The sequence below is a fragment of the Lygodium microphyllum genome, chromosome 18, assembly GCF_053477565.2.
Source record: "Lygodium microphyllum isolate KBCC chromosome 18, Lygodium_microphyllum_v1.1.10, whole genome shotgun sequence".
Taxonomy (NCBI): Eukaryota; Viridiplantae; Streptophyta; class Polypodiopsida; order Schizaeales; family Lygodiaceae; genus Lygodium; species Lygodium microphyllum.
Genome location: NC_141152.1, coordinates 43,391,475 through 43,407,340, shown reverse-complemented (window position 1 = coordinate 43,407,340; position 15,866 = coordinate 43,391,475). Strand labels below are relative to the sequence as shown.

The 15,866-nt window shown below is 46.7% G+C and overlaps 1 protein-coding gene across 4 annotated transcripts in view; it reads right to left on the bottom strand.

Moving 5' to 3' along the window:
• Nucleotides 1-15,866, bottom strand: part of LOC148020808 (general transcription and DNA repair factor IIH subunit TFB1-1-like) — a 153,681-nt gene that overhangs the window by 39,648 nt on the left and 98,167 nt on the right. The gene's annotated exons all lie outside the window — the stretch shown is intronic.

Sequence of the window (15,866 nt, the reverse complement as noted above, 5' to 3'; positions counted from 1 at the left end):
TGCTCGGTTGAGTCCTATCTCCTCCGGTGCGATCTCTTTGTACATGTGGTCTTCGCTCTCGAAGAAGGGGGTCTGCCTCTGTGCTGTGCGTGCATTGAAGTCTCCGGCCAACATGACATCCCCCAAGTTGGAGTAGTGCATGATATCCTCGTACAATGGTAGGTATGGTGACTCGCCCTTCAGTGGTGCGTATGGAGAGTGTGCTGGTGGGAAATAGCACACCGCCATGTATATCTCTCGGGGGCGATCTGTGTGTATCCGGATCCACATGAACCGAGCTTCCTCATCTTTCCGCATGACTTGCACCATGGGCTGTAACTCCTCCCTGTACAACACAGCCACCCCTCCGGACCCTTGGGTCCCTCCTTTTGTTCGGGCTCTAGGGCGGCATGCCATCTCCCATCTATATCCCCTCACTTCTGGTAAGTAGGTGCCTGGGCTTTGGTGGGTTTCTGTGTAGAGGATGATGTCCTTGCCGTTGAAGGTATCCTGGAATAATCCTGCATCTGTTTTCATAGCTCCGTTGCAGTTCCACACTGCAAACCTCAGGTGGGTCTCATAGGCCGCGCCCCGTCATTGGCGTTTATCTGTGATGATGACATGACCATCTCTGTATACTACCCATTTTCCCGCTTTGCAAGCCTCCAGGATCTGTGGCATGCATTCTTTACGGTGTGCCACCTGTGTGGATGTGAGGTCATCCTCCAGGTAGACTTTTTCCCCTTTTAGAGCTGTCCTTTTAGAGAGGAAGGCTCGTCTGGATTCTAAGTTGGCAAATTTGAGGATAAGAGGCCTTCCCTTGGTGAGGTCTTTCCCTACACGCCATGCATTCTCCACTATTTGAGGGTCCTCTACTCCCAGCTTTTCACATATCTACTTGGCGTCTGCCAGGGGGCTATCCCCTTCCTTCCATCCGACCACCCGGATGTGGAGCGCTCTAAGCTTTCTCCTTTTCTCCTCCTCCAGTGCTGCATTCACAAACTCCTCCTTTGTTGGTGACTTCTTGGCTACCTCAATCCATTTGGAGTTCTCGGCCACTTCGGCTTGTGCTTGTTTCACTATATTTGCCCATGTGTTGAGCTCCTTTGTTACTTGTGTCTTCAGCTCGTTGATCTCGGTTTGCACCTTGGTGGGCGTTGTTTCGGTGATTTCTCCTTCCTCCTCCTTGAGTAGGTCCAGCTGGTTTCTATATTCATTGAGCTCGTGCCTCAGTTCTTCGATCACCTTGTTTCTCTCCTAGAGGGACATTTCAATGTCCACCTTCCAGGAGGTGAAGTGTGATGTGATCTCGGCGTAGATTTCGTTCTTCCATTCTTGTACTTTCGTGCTTATTTCCTCCTTGATTTGGTGTGCAGTTTCCGCACACATTGCTGCCATGATTTCCTTGATGTTGTTGATGTCTTAGTCATGCGCCTTGCATACATCTCGGAGGGCCTCCATGCCTTTCCTTGTGTGGTAGTCTGTCACCTTGTCAATGCTGCTCCAAATCGCTGAGTATTTCTCATTTTTCTCCCCTCTTGTGCGGTTGCCTGGTGACGGGGATGTCTTCCTCGAGCCCATCCCTTCCTCAAGGGATGTGTGCATCTGGCCTCATTGTGGTGGCAGATGCGTGATGGGCAGTGGTGGGAGGTGGCGGAAAAGTCGGGTATCGACAGGGCTAGAGGCGGTGGTGTGATATGGGTGCCGAGACCGGGGCGCGAGGGAGGCCTGTAGCAGGGCGGGGGAGAGGGGGGCGGCTGCTACGAAGAGAGGAGAGATGGCGGCTGCTCTTGTCGAAAGAGCAAAGAGGGCGATGGTAGGGGCGGGTTGGCGTGGGTGGTCCGGCGACTCGGATGGTATGGTCCAGTTGTCGACTCGGACGAGGAGCGTGGACACGTGGAGAGGGGGCGTTCGGTTTTGCGGGCACATGGACGAGGGACGTTCAGGGCGGTGTCCGAGTCGGACGAGGGTGGGGACTCGGACGAGGGATGTCCGGTTGTGGGGACTCGAACAAGGGGTTTAGTCCACGTGGCAGTGTCCAAGTCGGACGACAGGGCGCCTGATTGTGAGTGGACTCGGACGAGGATTGTTGGGGATTCGAACGAGAGGTTTAGGGGCTCGGACAAGCGGTTGGTCCGAGTGGGCGTCGATGGCGTGATGGCGGAAGCAGGTGAGTAGGGCAATGGCGGGAGCGAGATGAGCCGTGGTGGGAGCGTCGCCACTATTATCCATAGACGGGGCAAGTGACGAACAGACCGGGCAGTGACAGACGGGGCAAGTGACGGACGGACGGGGCAGTGACGGCGGACGGGCCAGTGACGAGAGAGAAAGAGGGATGACAGCCGACAGTGACAGCGGGCGACGATGACGGGCCAGTGAGAGAGAGAGAGAGAGAGAGAGAGAGAGAGAGAGAGAGAGAGAGAGAGAGAGAGAGAGAGAGCAGTGATGGCGATCCTTCGTGACCCTCCCTGCACAGCGAATTGATCTCAACATCTTGCCCTTGCCTTCTCACGCAGCCAGCATAGAGTCCACAGGCCTGCGCAACTCTCCTTGGTCCCCCTGCGCGCAGGGCTCAGGCACAGAGAGAGAGACAGAGAGAAGAAAGAAGATCAACATCTTTTGCAAATGATTCTTTTGTGTTCTTTAAGGCGGATCCTATTAATGTCAATCGGGCAATGGTGGCCTGGAACGTTTTTGCTTTGGCATCGGGTCTTCACATTAATCCTCAGAAATCCACCCTTCTCTCCTGTACGGAGAATGATCTGCAGGCCTTGGGATGGAATGGAATTGTGATTCCGAGGGCCAATATAACTTAGACACCTGGGATACCCTAGGGGTGTGGAGGTTGCTCCCTATGCTTTGTTGGATTGGATGCCATCCCGAATCCATGACAGGTTTTCATGTACTAGAAATCTCAGAGTTGGCCTCTTCATGTTAGGCTAGAAGTGGCTCAATGCATCATGATCAGTATGATTTCGTTCTTTCTGCCATTGCTGCCTTGGACTAAGAAGTCCCTTTTGGAATTAGTCCAGCCTATCAGATTTATGCTGTCGAAAAAGAAAGGCAATCATTTGGGGAAGGTATGGATCTCTTGGCAACATGTGACCACTCCGAAAAGGATGGGGGGTGCAGCTTTGTTGGATGTTAATTTGCATATGTTGGATGTTAATTTGCTTTGAGGCCGTCCCTTTTGCAGAGTCTATGCATTCAGTGTCATCCTTGGTCAAATATTGCCAAATTCTTCATAGAAAAGATTGGCATCTCTCATGGAAGCACGGTTATTCATGCTTCCTGGTGGCATGCAGTTAATTCTACAAGGCTCATAAAGGTCTCCCAGTCTTTTCTCCTTTCTCATCTAATTGCTTCATGCCAAGAGATGCTTCCTTTTGCTGTCTTGCGTCCTCCGGATATTCGTAAGGGGGAAAATTCGCTGCAAGGAGAAATGTTGGCTTCCTCAAGGTTGTTGGATTGGCCACACAAAGATTTGCAGCGAGATAAGTTTAATCAAATCGCTAGGTTAGGGTTGAAGACAGTTGGTGATGGGGTTATTCGGAGGCAGCCCCGCCTTTATTCTTTTAGGCGTATTCGTCAGTACTTTAGGGTGCCTCGTGGATATAGGGACATTTGGTCGTCAATACAAGACTGTCTTTAGAGGTTCTCTCCTTTGCCTGCATTACAGCCATTGCATCCATGGCAGGATTGGAAGTTTGTGCTTCCTAATGACTTTCATAAAAGGTCGGCGAATCAGATATATCATCAGATGGTGGAAGCTAAAAGATGGGTCACGGGGAGGGTTAATAAGTTATGGCATCTCAGGGATAGCAAAAAGAAGTGGCGCGACAGATTTATCCAGCTTTGGAAGTCCAAGGTTTTGTATCAGGGTAAAGTGTTCATGTGGAGGCTGCTCATTGGGGGTCTTCCAACGGAGAAGTGCTCCGTGCCCAAAAGATCTCTGCAGGCCGTTGTGTTTTCTGTACTACATGCGATGAGACATTGCTTCACCTCTTTGTCTCTTGCCTTGTTGCAAGACAGATGTGGAATTTGATTTCCCGTGTGTGGTTCTCGGTGAATTATGGGAAATATGTCCTCTATGCCCTCTTTGTCTTCAAATTCTTCCTACCTATTCCATTTTCTTAGATGGACAGCCCTGTGGCACATATGGCATACTCGCAATGCCTTTATTTTTAATTCGGCATCGGGCATCCATGGGCATGTGGCCCATGCGCGTGGATTGGTCTTATGGAAAATCACTTCTATGATGTCAGCAAACTTGGTCCTTCCGGACATTGCTGCTCCCTGGCTGACGATTGTTTGCTCTACTCCAGCTGTTCTTTCTGTCTGATATATTAGAATTGGTTATGTAATGGGTTGTTCTAAGAGCCTGCTCACATCTTGTAAATTTCTAGAGTGACAGTGTGCGAGAGATTGAGTATGCTCACCTAAAGGTCTAATGTAATAGCATGTAAGAGATACAGTGAGAATGTTGACCTGATGGTCTCATGTAAATATTTACTACTTAATTCAATTATCTTCATGAAAAAAGAGAGAAGAAAGAAAGAAAGTTATATTAAAGTCTACGAAAGCCTATGAGACCAAAACGTAGCATACAAAATGCTTGGGAAACTTTCTAGGTCCCGATAAAGCTACCATCTAAAGCTATGATAAACTAATTGAGTAGGTACAAGATGGTATATATGCTGGGTACAATTCATATGTGTTCCAAGTATGGTGTGGAATTGCTCATGGAGCTTGATCCTAAAATGTCCCCATGGGTCTATCTAACATCAAGAGGTTGAATCCGTGGGGCAGGGCCCTCCGGTGGCAGCGTAGTATCCCTTGTATCCTCGACATGTGCCTCCTGTGAGGGCGAGGGCCGGTTGGGTGTGGGCGCCTTGCTTCTTGCCGTGGCTATGGGTAGGGTGGTCCCCCGCGGCCGGGAGGTCAGTGGGGCTGATGGGGGCTCAAGGGTGGGGATGGTAGTTGGCTCTCAATAGAATTCTGTGAGCATGCGTTGGGCGGTTCCCTGTCTCTCCTCCGAGGTCCGGAGCAAGTGGTCTTTGTGCCACCATATTTCCAACAGGAAGAGCCCAAGGCATCTCTTGTCCTTGAAATCCATCACTCTGGAGAGTGGCCCAAATCCTTCTCTGAACAAGTAGTGGAAGCGTCCCCGGATCTTGTAGTATGTTGGGCACCTACATATGCAGTGTTCTTCTGTCTCCCACTCGAGCTGGCAGATTTGGCAGATCCGATCTTCTAGGGGGAGGGGGTGGGCCCCATATCTACCTGTCTCGACCCGTAGCTAGTGTGAAGATGTACGGACCTATCTAATGGCGCTTCTGACTCCATGGGACAAGTGTGTGTCCATGTAGCTTGGACAGGTAATGAAGTTGTTCGGAGATATGTGCAAGAAGTATTCCCAATAGAAAGCCTTCATTGTCCCTAGGTCTTCTGTAGGAGTCACCCATGTCTTGGCCGTGTGTAGCTGAATGATGTACATTCTGATGATACGGTTTACCTCCTCCCGACTGAGCTCCAAGTGGGGGCAATCTAGGCTGTATTGTAGTGGGGGGAGGTGGTCCATGTGTAGGCCATGTAGCCGTAGCCAGGTCTCTATTTGGGCATACCAGCATTCAGTGTCCCCTTGTAGTGCTAGTTGTTTGGACGACTCCAGTGCGAGTCTGGGATACCAATGTCGGGGCAAGTCCCATAGTCGGTGCAAGAAGGCCACTATTTGGAAGAGAGCCTCAACTACGATGGGCGGTACCCCCATCTCTGCTCTGATGATCTTGTGCGGCACAAAGGGCTTACTCCGGATCATCCGTGAGATCCCTCATAGGTGGCCTCTTCTTGAGGCAGTGGCTAGTCCTGTGTGGCCCTCCTCGTGTGGTAGAGACTGGATCCCCAAATGGGAGCCCTGTACAAGAGTGCTAGTGTGACTAGAGTGTCAAATAGTCAGAGCTTTGTATGGGGCTCCTGGAATTGTATGCGAGCGCATTAGTTATTCATAGATCTGAGGGCTGCATAGCCTCATGTCAATCTATCTTCTACTACCTTTCTCAAAGTGAATCTCCGTCCTGAAAATGTAATCCAGATAGACCTATCTTTGGATCACTTCCACGGTTTCCCTACCGTATGTGAAGGGGGGTACTGACCGTTGAATCCATTGGGTTGAAGTGTTGAACACCATGACCTTGGTCTTCCCCAAGTTCACAATGAGGTCTTTATCTTGGCAAAAGGCCCGTAGTGCCTTCAATTGGCGTTGTAGCCCTTTGGGCATATGCTAGAGAAGAGAACTACGTCATCCGCATATAGTAAGATGGATATCAATATCCCTCCTAGGCTAGATCCCTCCCCTCCCAATCTATCCATGTACTCTGATATCTCATCAATGTAGAGACCAAATAAAGTAGGTGAGAATGGGCAGCCCTATTTAACCCCAATGGTTCTGGTTATCTCCTTTAACAGCCCCCGGTGTTCGTACTCGGCCTGTGACCGATTCGTATAGTGCCAATATTCCCCAACACATTTCGGGCGGGACCTCCAGTTCTTGTAGTCTTTGCATGTGCCTGGCTCGTGGTACCATGTCGAAGGCCTTGTGGAAGTCCACAAAGCAGCAGTATACCCGCCTCCCATGTGCCCTACCCTACTCTATAATGGCTCTAAGTGTGAGGATATGGTCAAGAGTGGAGTACCCCCTCCTCAACCCTGCTTGTGCGCCCGGTGCTCGTGTTGCTCCACCCACTTGCTCAGCTCAAGGTCCAGGATGGATCCATAGAGCTTGGCCAGTACATGGCCAACCATGATTGTTCAGTAGTTCGTGGGGGCCATGGGATCTCCAGCCTTCAGGATAGGTATTATGGTGTTGGCCGACCAACTAGCAGGAAGCCCTCACATAAGGCTCTGTTGAACATGTGGGCTAGGGGGGGTGCAAGTACGTCCCGACCATGGGTCATGTGCTCTGCTACTAAGCCTTCATGGTCCTGGGCTCGTCCATTCTGTAGTCTGTGAACTTGCTCCGTTCTACAAAATGTAGATGACTCAAGTCTGCTCCTTGGTAGTCAGGGCAACGAGAGCTACTCAGGTACTTGGTACAGTGAGGTCACATATGCATGCCAAGTATCCGGGGAGGTAATGGGTGTCTGAGCATAGGGTTCCTGGAATGCCTTCCACGCCTCCTTGCTATCATGTCCCAAGAATAGCTGGTAGAATTTGCATTCCACTTTGGATAGGTAGGTCCGTTTCTTCCTTTGTACGAGGCGACGGAAAATCAGGAGTGCCTGTTTGTGCATGTATACTCCCCACGCGTGCCTGTTTGTATGTGTATGCTCCCCATGCTTCGTCCTGTTGAAGACAGAGACGGTTTTCCCTACACTCTACATTGTACCAACTATTCTATGGGACATTCTTGTCCGGAGGGGAGGAAAAGGGGGATGTGTGGGGGAAGTCCTTGGACGCCGAGGTGTGGAGCGTTCCCACCAGTTGTGTTGTGATCTCCTCCAAGGGTGAGTAGGGCTTCATTTCCTGCAGGCTCCAATAGAGGTGGTCGGAATAAGCACTCACAGTTAACTTGGTGAAGTGGTACCTGGGGAATCTTGGGAGGCTACTTGCTAGGGGGAGGTTGGGTCATGTCTGCACGCAATGTCAAACTGTAGGTAGGCATGGTCGACGGCCATTGCGAGTTGGCAGGGTGATATTCTAAAGGATTGGATGCAGGGATAAGTGATAGGGGCCCAAGTATGTAGTCCACTGTGCTTGCTCCCAGTTTCTGTGTATGTGCTCCTGGTGCCCCTCGTTTGTTGCAATTAGCAGCATGCTTATGTGGGAAGCATGTGAAGGCGTTCGAGCCCAGTCATCTGTCCAACCCGTTGAGGATGGCTAATCCGTACGCACCCCCTAGTGCTAGTAGATGCTCGCCATACTCCGTGCAATCAGTTGTATCTTGTTATGTACGGTTGAGCCCTATCTCCTACAGTGCTATCTCTTTGTTTATGTGGTCTTCGCTCTCGAAGAAGGGAGTAGGTCTATGTGCTGCGCACTACTCCAACTTGGGGGATGTCGTGTTGGCCGGAGACAGCATCCTCGTATGGAGAGAGAGAGAGTCGAGAATGTTGTGGAAGCCTTGACCAGCATTTCACAGAGTTGCCAGGATCAAAGGGTGTGCTTGCAAAATACGTCCCTGCACAGGCCGAGAACAACACTAACAGGGACAAATAGATAGACATTTTACAAGGACAGATCTGTGCCCAAGAGACAGCAGATCACTGACAAGCAGAGACTATAAACAGTACATTCTCCTATTGCACGTGCAATCTACCCCTATGCATAGACAAAGAGAGCAGACCAGCCTCTGTACACAGAGACAGAGAGAGAGAGGTCAAAGAGACTGGTTCTGCTATGGCAAATCTATAGGAACCTAATGGTATCAATATGGCCTTTCTCGATCAGCAGATTGGGCAAGGGAATGACAAAGACTTGGCCGACTCAGATGGTGATTCCGTTGCTAATGAACTCAGGCCGTTGTTGGATAGTGAAGATATGGGCAAACGTCGTAAGATGTCGGTTGAAGAACTGGCCGAATTCGCCTCAGCCTGATGGATCTTTATAGTTCATCCTGGCCAATGCCAATCATCTTATGCCGGATTATGTCCATTGTAATGAGGATAAAGCTAACGCATTACCAGATGGGGATCGAGTAGTTGCAACCATGAGAACCAACCTGGTCTTACAACAGATAGTTGCTTTTCATGAGAGGGCAGCCATATTTTATTTCACTTAAAGGACTCCTTTGATCACTAGAATTTGTGCTTGGCTTCAATCCATGCTTGTCAGTTTTGAATAGTGCTCAGATGATGCTTCATGGCATATGCAGGTTCCCCTGGTTGAAGAGATTTATGATGGCCCAAAGGGGTTCTTTGAGGTTGCTTGAAAATGCTCAACAGCCAGCAAACAATGATCATTGGGTTAGGAGATCGTCTAGGGCTACTAGACAACCTAATAGATTTGTTCCTAGTGCAAACAATGCAACTGATTATGTCATGTTGACACACCGTGGTGCAAAGGACAGACAGGACAGCAAGAAATTGTATAAAGCCGTGTTGTTAGAAATGGGATCTCTTTAGAAAAATGGCACTTGGGACTTGGTGCACTTGCCTAAAGTGCAGAAAATCCTTCCATGCAAATGGGTTTACAAGATGGTCACTTCTCGTTCTTCACCAAAGTACAAAGCAAGATTGGTTGCGAAGGGGTACAAGCAAGAACATGGAGTTGAGTTCGATGAGATCTTCTCTCGTGTAGTCAAGATGACTACATTGAGAACCATTTTGGGCTTGGTTGCAACTGAAGATATGGAGCTCATACAGATGGATATAAAGATTGGATTCTTACATGGTGATCTACATGAAGACATATATATGCAGCAGCCTGAAGGGTTTGTGGGAAAAATGAAAGAGAAAATGGTATGTAAACTCAAAAGGAGTTTGTATGGGCTGAAACAAGCACCAAGAGAATGATATCATAAGTTTGATGCATTTATGCAGTCTCAAGGTTTTTATAGAAGTCAAGTGGATCATTGCCTGTACACCAAGAAGGCCGCAGATGGAAGCTTGATTATCTTGGTTCTGTATATTGATGACATATTGATTGCTGGCAAGGATACTCATGCCTTGGACTCACTGAAGCAAAATCTTCATCGCAACTTTAACATGAAGGATCTTGGTGATGCAAATCACATTCTTGGCATGCAAATACTCAGAGATAGGTCAAAAGGATTACTCTATCTATCTCAGCAATAGTATATCTCCAAGGTTTTGCAGTATTTCAATATGGAGTGGGGAAAACAATTGGGGTTCCATTGCCTCCATATGTGAAACTCAGTGCAGAAGACAGCCCTACATCTGATGATGAGAAGGCTGAAATGGCCAAGATACCATATGTTTCAGTTGTTGGCAGTTTGATGTATCCTATGGTTGCTACACGTCTTGACATTGCCTTTGAAGTGGGAGTGGTTAGCAAATACATGGCAAACCCTGGTAAAAAGCATTGGGAAGCAGTGAAAGGTATCATGAGATACCTCAAAGGCACAAAGGATTTGTGCATCTGCTTTGGAAAGCTAAAGGCATCCGTCGTTGGTTTTACGTATGTAGACTATGCTGGTCATGGGAACTGCAGAAAGTCCACTTCTGGGTATGTGTTTACCTTCACAGGAGGAGTAGTCTCTTGGATCTCCGGGCTACAAAAGTGTGTCGCATTTGTCTACTACATAGGCAGAGTATGTGGCTACCACTAAGGCATGCAAGGAGGCTTTATGGCTTTCACATTTGGTGGGAGAGCTTGGCATTACAAAGTTACCTATTCTTCATTGTGATAGTCAGAGTGCTATCATGCTAGCATGGAATCCCGTCTTTCATGCAAAGGTGAAGCACATACAGGTGAAGTATCACTTCATTAGAGATGTACTTGACAGCAAGAGCATTAAGCTTGTCAAAGTGCATACAAATGATAATCTTGCAGATCTACTCACGAAGGGTCTTCCAGCAGAGCGGTTTGCTCATTGCCGACAGATGATGGGAGTTGGACAGATATATGTATTTCAGCTTTGTACATACCTAGACTTAGCTGATTTTTTTCTCCTCTTAAGGCACATTGTCTTTAGGTGGGAGGTTGTTAGGAATAAAGGGCCATCGTGTCTTTTATATGTGCACGGGTGTAAACACACCCTTAGCACATTTGTACTTTCATATATATATATATCTATCTAAAAACCTAGAGAGGTACACTCGTCATTGTACCCACAAGTCGTGCTCCCTCTCCTCTCTACTCTACACTCTCTCTCTCTCTCTATCTCTTTGCTGCGAGCAAGCACTGCGTGTCTCGATCCTCACGCTCCCTTGGAGATTAACACTGTTTCAACATTTGAAGCATCCAAAACTCAAAAGACTCCCACTTTGCAGTGAATCTGCTGCAAATTTCACTGTCCAATCTCAAAATGACTCAAAATACATCACCAATGTGAAAAGCCCCAAAATTTCTGTAGTGAATCTGCTCCAGTTGCATAAATACATCTTCTCGAGCATCAAGTACATGGTAGTCTTGCAGAAATTGTATCACAATTCCTGCAAAATCCCCAAATTTCGGGGTCCAAGAGTGTACAATTTCCAAGAAATTGGCTCAACCAATCAAAAATTTCACTTGCATTTGAGAATCCCCAAAACTTCTGAGGCACATGCACTCAATGTCTGCAATTTATGGTTCAGAAGTCACTAAAATGTGTCTGGCACCAAATCTGGGAAAAGCCCCAAATTTTGAGAAACAGATTTGCACATATTTGAACTCTGTGCTTGTATGTGTGAACACCCAGTAGAGAGGGGAAAGAAAAATAAAAAATTTGAAAATTTTCAGATTTGCAGGGGGCCGTTGACATGCCCGCCACGCACGTCTTCTGTCACCTACCACGCACATCTCCTATCGCTGCGCGCTGGTCGTCATGAGTATTGTTAACCTTCTATGTGCTCCTGTCAGCCGCCTGACCTGTCGATGGCTGCCTGGAGCAGGTCCCGTCTTGTTTGCCTTTGTTCGCCTGAGTCGATGCTATTCGCCAAGTCAGTACGCCTGGTCATTTGTTGCCCGCACGTGTCACCTATGCCCGTCACCTGCCTATCGTCGTGACTTGTCATATAGTTTGTCTAGTCCCCTTCATGTAGTCTATTGGTTTGTCTGGTCCTCTTCGTGGTTTTTGAGTTGACCAGCCTCGACAGACCTGCCCTGCCTGATACGCTTGCAAGAGACATTATTGCAGCTTGTCACGACTAGTTGCTTAGACTATAGTGCTCTGATACCAGTTTGTAGAGTCGAAATGGAAGCAAAAAGAGAAAGAGAGCTAAGAGTAGGCACACAATTAAGGAGCTCAATGACCCAGAACTGAACAGTGTTGCACAGTGAGATAGAGTGAGAGTGAGTCGACGGATAGGTGTGTACCAGTGTGGTACACACAAAGAATAAAAGAATGTATTTATACTTGGGGTACGGTACACTTACACCCGCTAGGGTGAGTTTACATGTGTGAAGTAATATATACACCGGAGAGCACATAAATGGCCTTTACACCCAACAACTTCATGATGAATAGAAAGAAAGTCAATCCCTTACTTACAGCACATCAGAGATTCACAAGGTCATTAGCATGGATCTCACCCACATTCTTTGTTTTGCATTTCAGCATAGTTTTTCTTCCAATTCATTCACTTGTACTAGTGTTTATTTTCGGACAGTTATATCATTATATACATTATTATAACTCATGGTCTCACAGGTCATTTTGGCCTTTTTGCAAATATTAACATATCATTTCTTCGTTTCTCTCTCTCTTTCTTTTGTGAAGATAATTGAATTTAGTAAATATTTAAATCAGACCATCAAGTCAGCAAAGGAAAAACAGACACAAATGAAAGTCTACCAAGACTCTAACACAAAAATATCACATAGACAAGACAACTGGTATGGAGCGAAGAATATCCAACCAAGGAGCAGCAATATCAGAAAGAACCAGATCAGTTGACATCATAGAGGAGATCTGCCATAACACTAAACCACGAACACAGACCACATGACCATGGATGCCCGATGCTAAATCAAAAATAAAGGCATTCCGAGTACGCCAAATATGCCATAGGGCTGTCCATCTAAGGAAATAGAAGAGGCAGGAATAATCTAATTGCAAAGTAGACATAGAGGTCATCTTTCCCATAATCCACGAACGAGCTGATATCCGGTGTTGAGTCACCAAGGACCACACACGGGAAACAAAACTCCAAATCTGTCAAGCAATAGGGCAAGAGACAAAGAGATAAAGCAACATCTCATCACCTGTAGTGCAGAATACACAACGACCAGTAGAGATCTTGCGAGCATGCAACACATCCCCCATTGGAAGACCCCCAATAAGCCACCTCCACATGAACACTTTACCTTGATAAGAAACCTTAGACTTCCAGAGTTGGATAAATCTTTCCTGCCACTTCTTTTTGCTATCCCAAAATATGCCATAATTTATTAGCCTTTCCAGTGACCCATCTCTTGGCCTCCACCATCTGCTGATATATCTAATTAGCTGACCTTTTCTTGAAATCATCACAAAGCACAAACATCCAATCTCGCCAAGGAGACAATGGTTGTAACGCAGGTAAAGGAGAGAACCTCAAAAGCCTGTCCTATATGGCTAACCAAATGTCATGATATCCTCGAGGCACCCGAAAGTGCTGACGAATACACCGGAAAGAATAAAGATGGGGCTGCCCAAGAATGACACCATCAAAGGTGGTCTATAGCCCCAAACGAGCCATCCAATTAAACTTGTCTCGTTGCAAATCTTTACCAGGCCAATCCAACAACCTGGAGATAGCCAGTACTTCTCCTTGCAGCAAATACTCCTCCTTACGAAAATCAGGAGGGCGCCAAAGTGCAAAACGTAACATCTCCAGCCAAGATGCAATCAAATGAGAAAGGAGAAAAGATTGGGAGATCTTAATAGGCCTCGTAGAATTAAGCACATGCCACAAAGAAGCGTGAATAACCATGCTACCATGAGAGATCCTAGTCCTAAAAATTTTGCAATATTTGACCAGGGATCACTCTCTACACATAGTACCTGCAAAAGAGTTAATCTCAAAGCAATCATATGCAAATTAATATCCAATAAAGCTGCTCCCCCCATCCTTTTAGGAGTAGTCACATACCCCACAAAATCCACACCTCGCCCAAACGATTTCCTTGCGTTTTCCACAACATGAATCGGATAAGTTGAACCAGCTCCAAAAGAGACCTCTTAGTCCAAGAAAGATTCTTGAAACATAAGGGATTTTCTTGCTTTTCATCCTCTTCTTGGCAACATATCCACAAAATCATACTGATCATGATGCATTGAGCAACTTTAAGTCTCACATGAAGAGGCCAGCCTTGAGATTTCTAGTACATGAACTGATCATGAATATGGGATGACATCCAATCAAGCAAGGCACGAGGAGCTACATCCACACCACTAGGATAACCCAAGTGTTTGGTTATATCTCCCTTGGGCCTACAAATCATTCTCCGTACAAGAAAGCAACTTCACCTCTCTTTTTTCGTGAATAGCTTCACCTCTCTCGCTCTCTCTCTCTCTCTCTCTCTCAACATGTACAAAGAGCTTGTAGCTCTCCTAGTATCCTTAAACATCATATGTCCACTAGTGATAATGGAGCCATCCTCGATGAACCCTCCCGTCCAAGAAAGGAAGATTCTATTAATAACATGTTGGAAAAAACCTTGAGGTAAAGTACAATATACAAAAAGTCATGTGGCAAACCACCAAGTACATCAAAGATACAACCATTGAGTGAACAACCAACCTGGTGAGCTCTAATACCAGACCGTATGTAGCGATAAATGAAAGAAGGTACCAAAATCAGCTTCTCACTACAGACTTCTTTTCGTGGACGCAAGGTCCAAATGGTTATAGATATTGTGAAGGTTGTAGCAAATGTGAAAAAATGTGCTGTTAAAGACAGCCAAATACCGAACCAACAAAATTCATTTTGCGCACTCAAGATGGCTGCTTAGAGAAGTGGAAGTAAATAATAGCCATTGCCAATCTACTGTTCTATAATGCCACAGAATGTGGGGAATCCTTAATTGAAAGAAGGTGCTAGATTCCCAAATATTTAAAAAGGTCTCCCTTGGTCTTGTTGCTTCTATTTTCAATATGAACCAAGCTGGCCTCAAGTGATGTCACAAAGTCTTAAAGAATATCATTATCCTCCTTTTTCATCCCCTCTAGTTTCACAAATAGACCATGGTTCATGCAGTCTTCTCCTCTTTCGCCCTAAAGCTAGCTTGGTGCAGTCACAACAGGTGTAAGGGAGCTCAGCTAGAACGAAAGCAGCTACCAAGTATATAATAGGCCAAGTTCCTTTTTCTCTCTCTTGAGTTTGAAGAGAGGCAGATTTTCCAAGATGGAGGAAGACCAGATTGGCTGTTTGGAAAGGATCAAAATGACAAGTGCTCGGGCTGCTTGCAAAGGGGGTGGGAGGAAGGGTAAGAGAAGTAAGGCAAAAGGAGAAGAAAGGAACTGAAAATAGCTGAGAGAAAAGAAGGGAACTGGCCCAACAAAAAGGAAGGGTGTTTGCAATGTGGGGCCCACAACAATAGAAGGCCAAAGGAAATGGTGAGGCTGAAACAGTCAGGAGGGGTGGAAGTGATGGGTTGGGAGGAGGAAAAGTAAAGAGAGTTGCAGGGAGCAGCAAGGAGGAAGAGGAGAGGCCAAGTTCAAAGGGACGATCAAAACTAATGACGAATCTGCACAGGGGAAAAGAAAGGGGAACGGGAAGAGGGGGACCATCAAAACCAGTGTATTCCAATCTCAACTGGAAGGGTACTTCAGTCCATCTAGAATAGAATTGCAGCTTGGCTATCCTTTGGAAAAGAGAAATGTATTAATACACCTAAGAAAGTAAGCAGCTTCAGTATCTTGGTTGACTTTGCCATGACTGAAGTAGTAGAGTGTAACATTACTACATCTCTATTGACGATGGGAATGTCTGATGAACAGATCCACTCCCACAAGGCAGGCCTAAACCTGTTTGTTAAGTTGTTTCCATGTGGTCTACTCCCACCTATTACTATACCTCTATTGACAATGGGAATGTCCGTGATGAACAGTTCCAGTCTCACAAGGCAGGCCTAAACCTGTTTGTTAAGTTGTTTCCATGTGGTCTACTCCCACCTATTTTACAGATGAGGGACATGACATTCAGCAATGAGATTGAAGTCCAGAGAGCTACTTTGCCTGTCATTCATCAACCTAAGACTCAGTAAGGTCCGACTCGTGGGCCTTATCATGTTGAGGGAAGGGATTA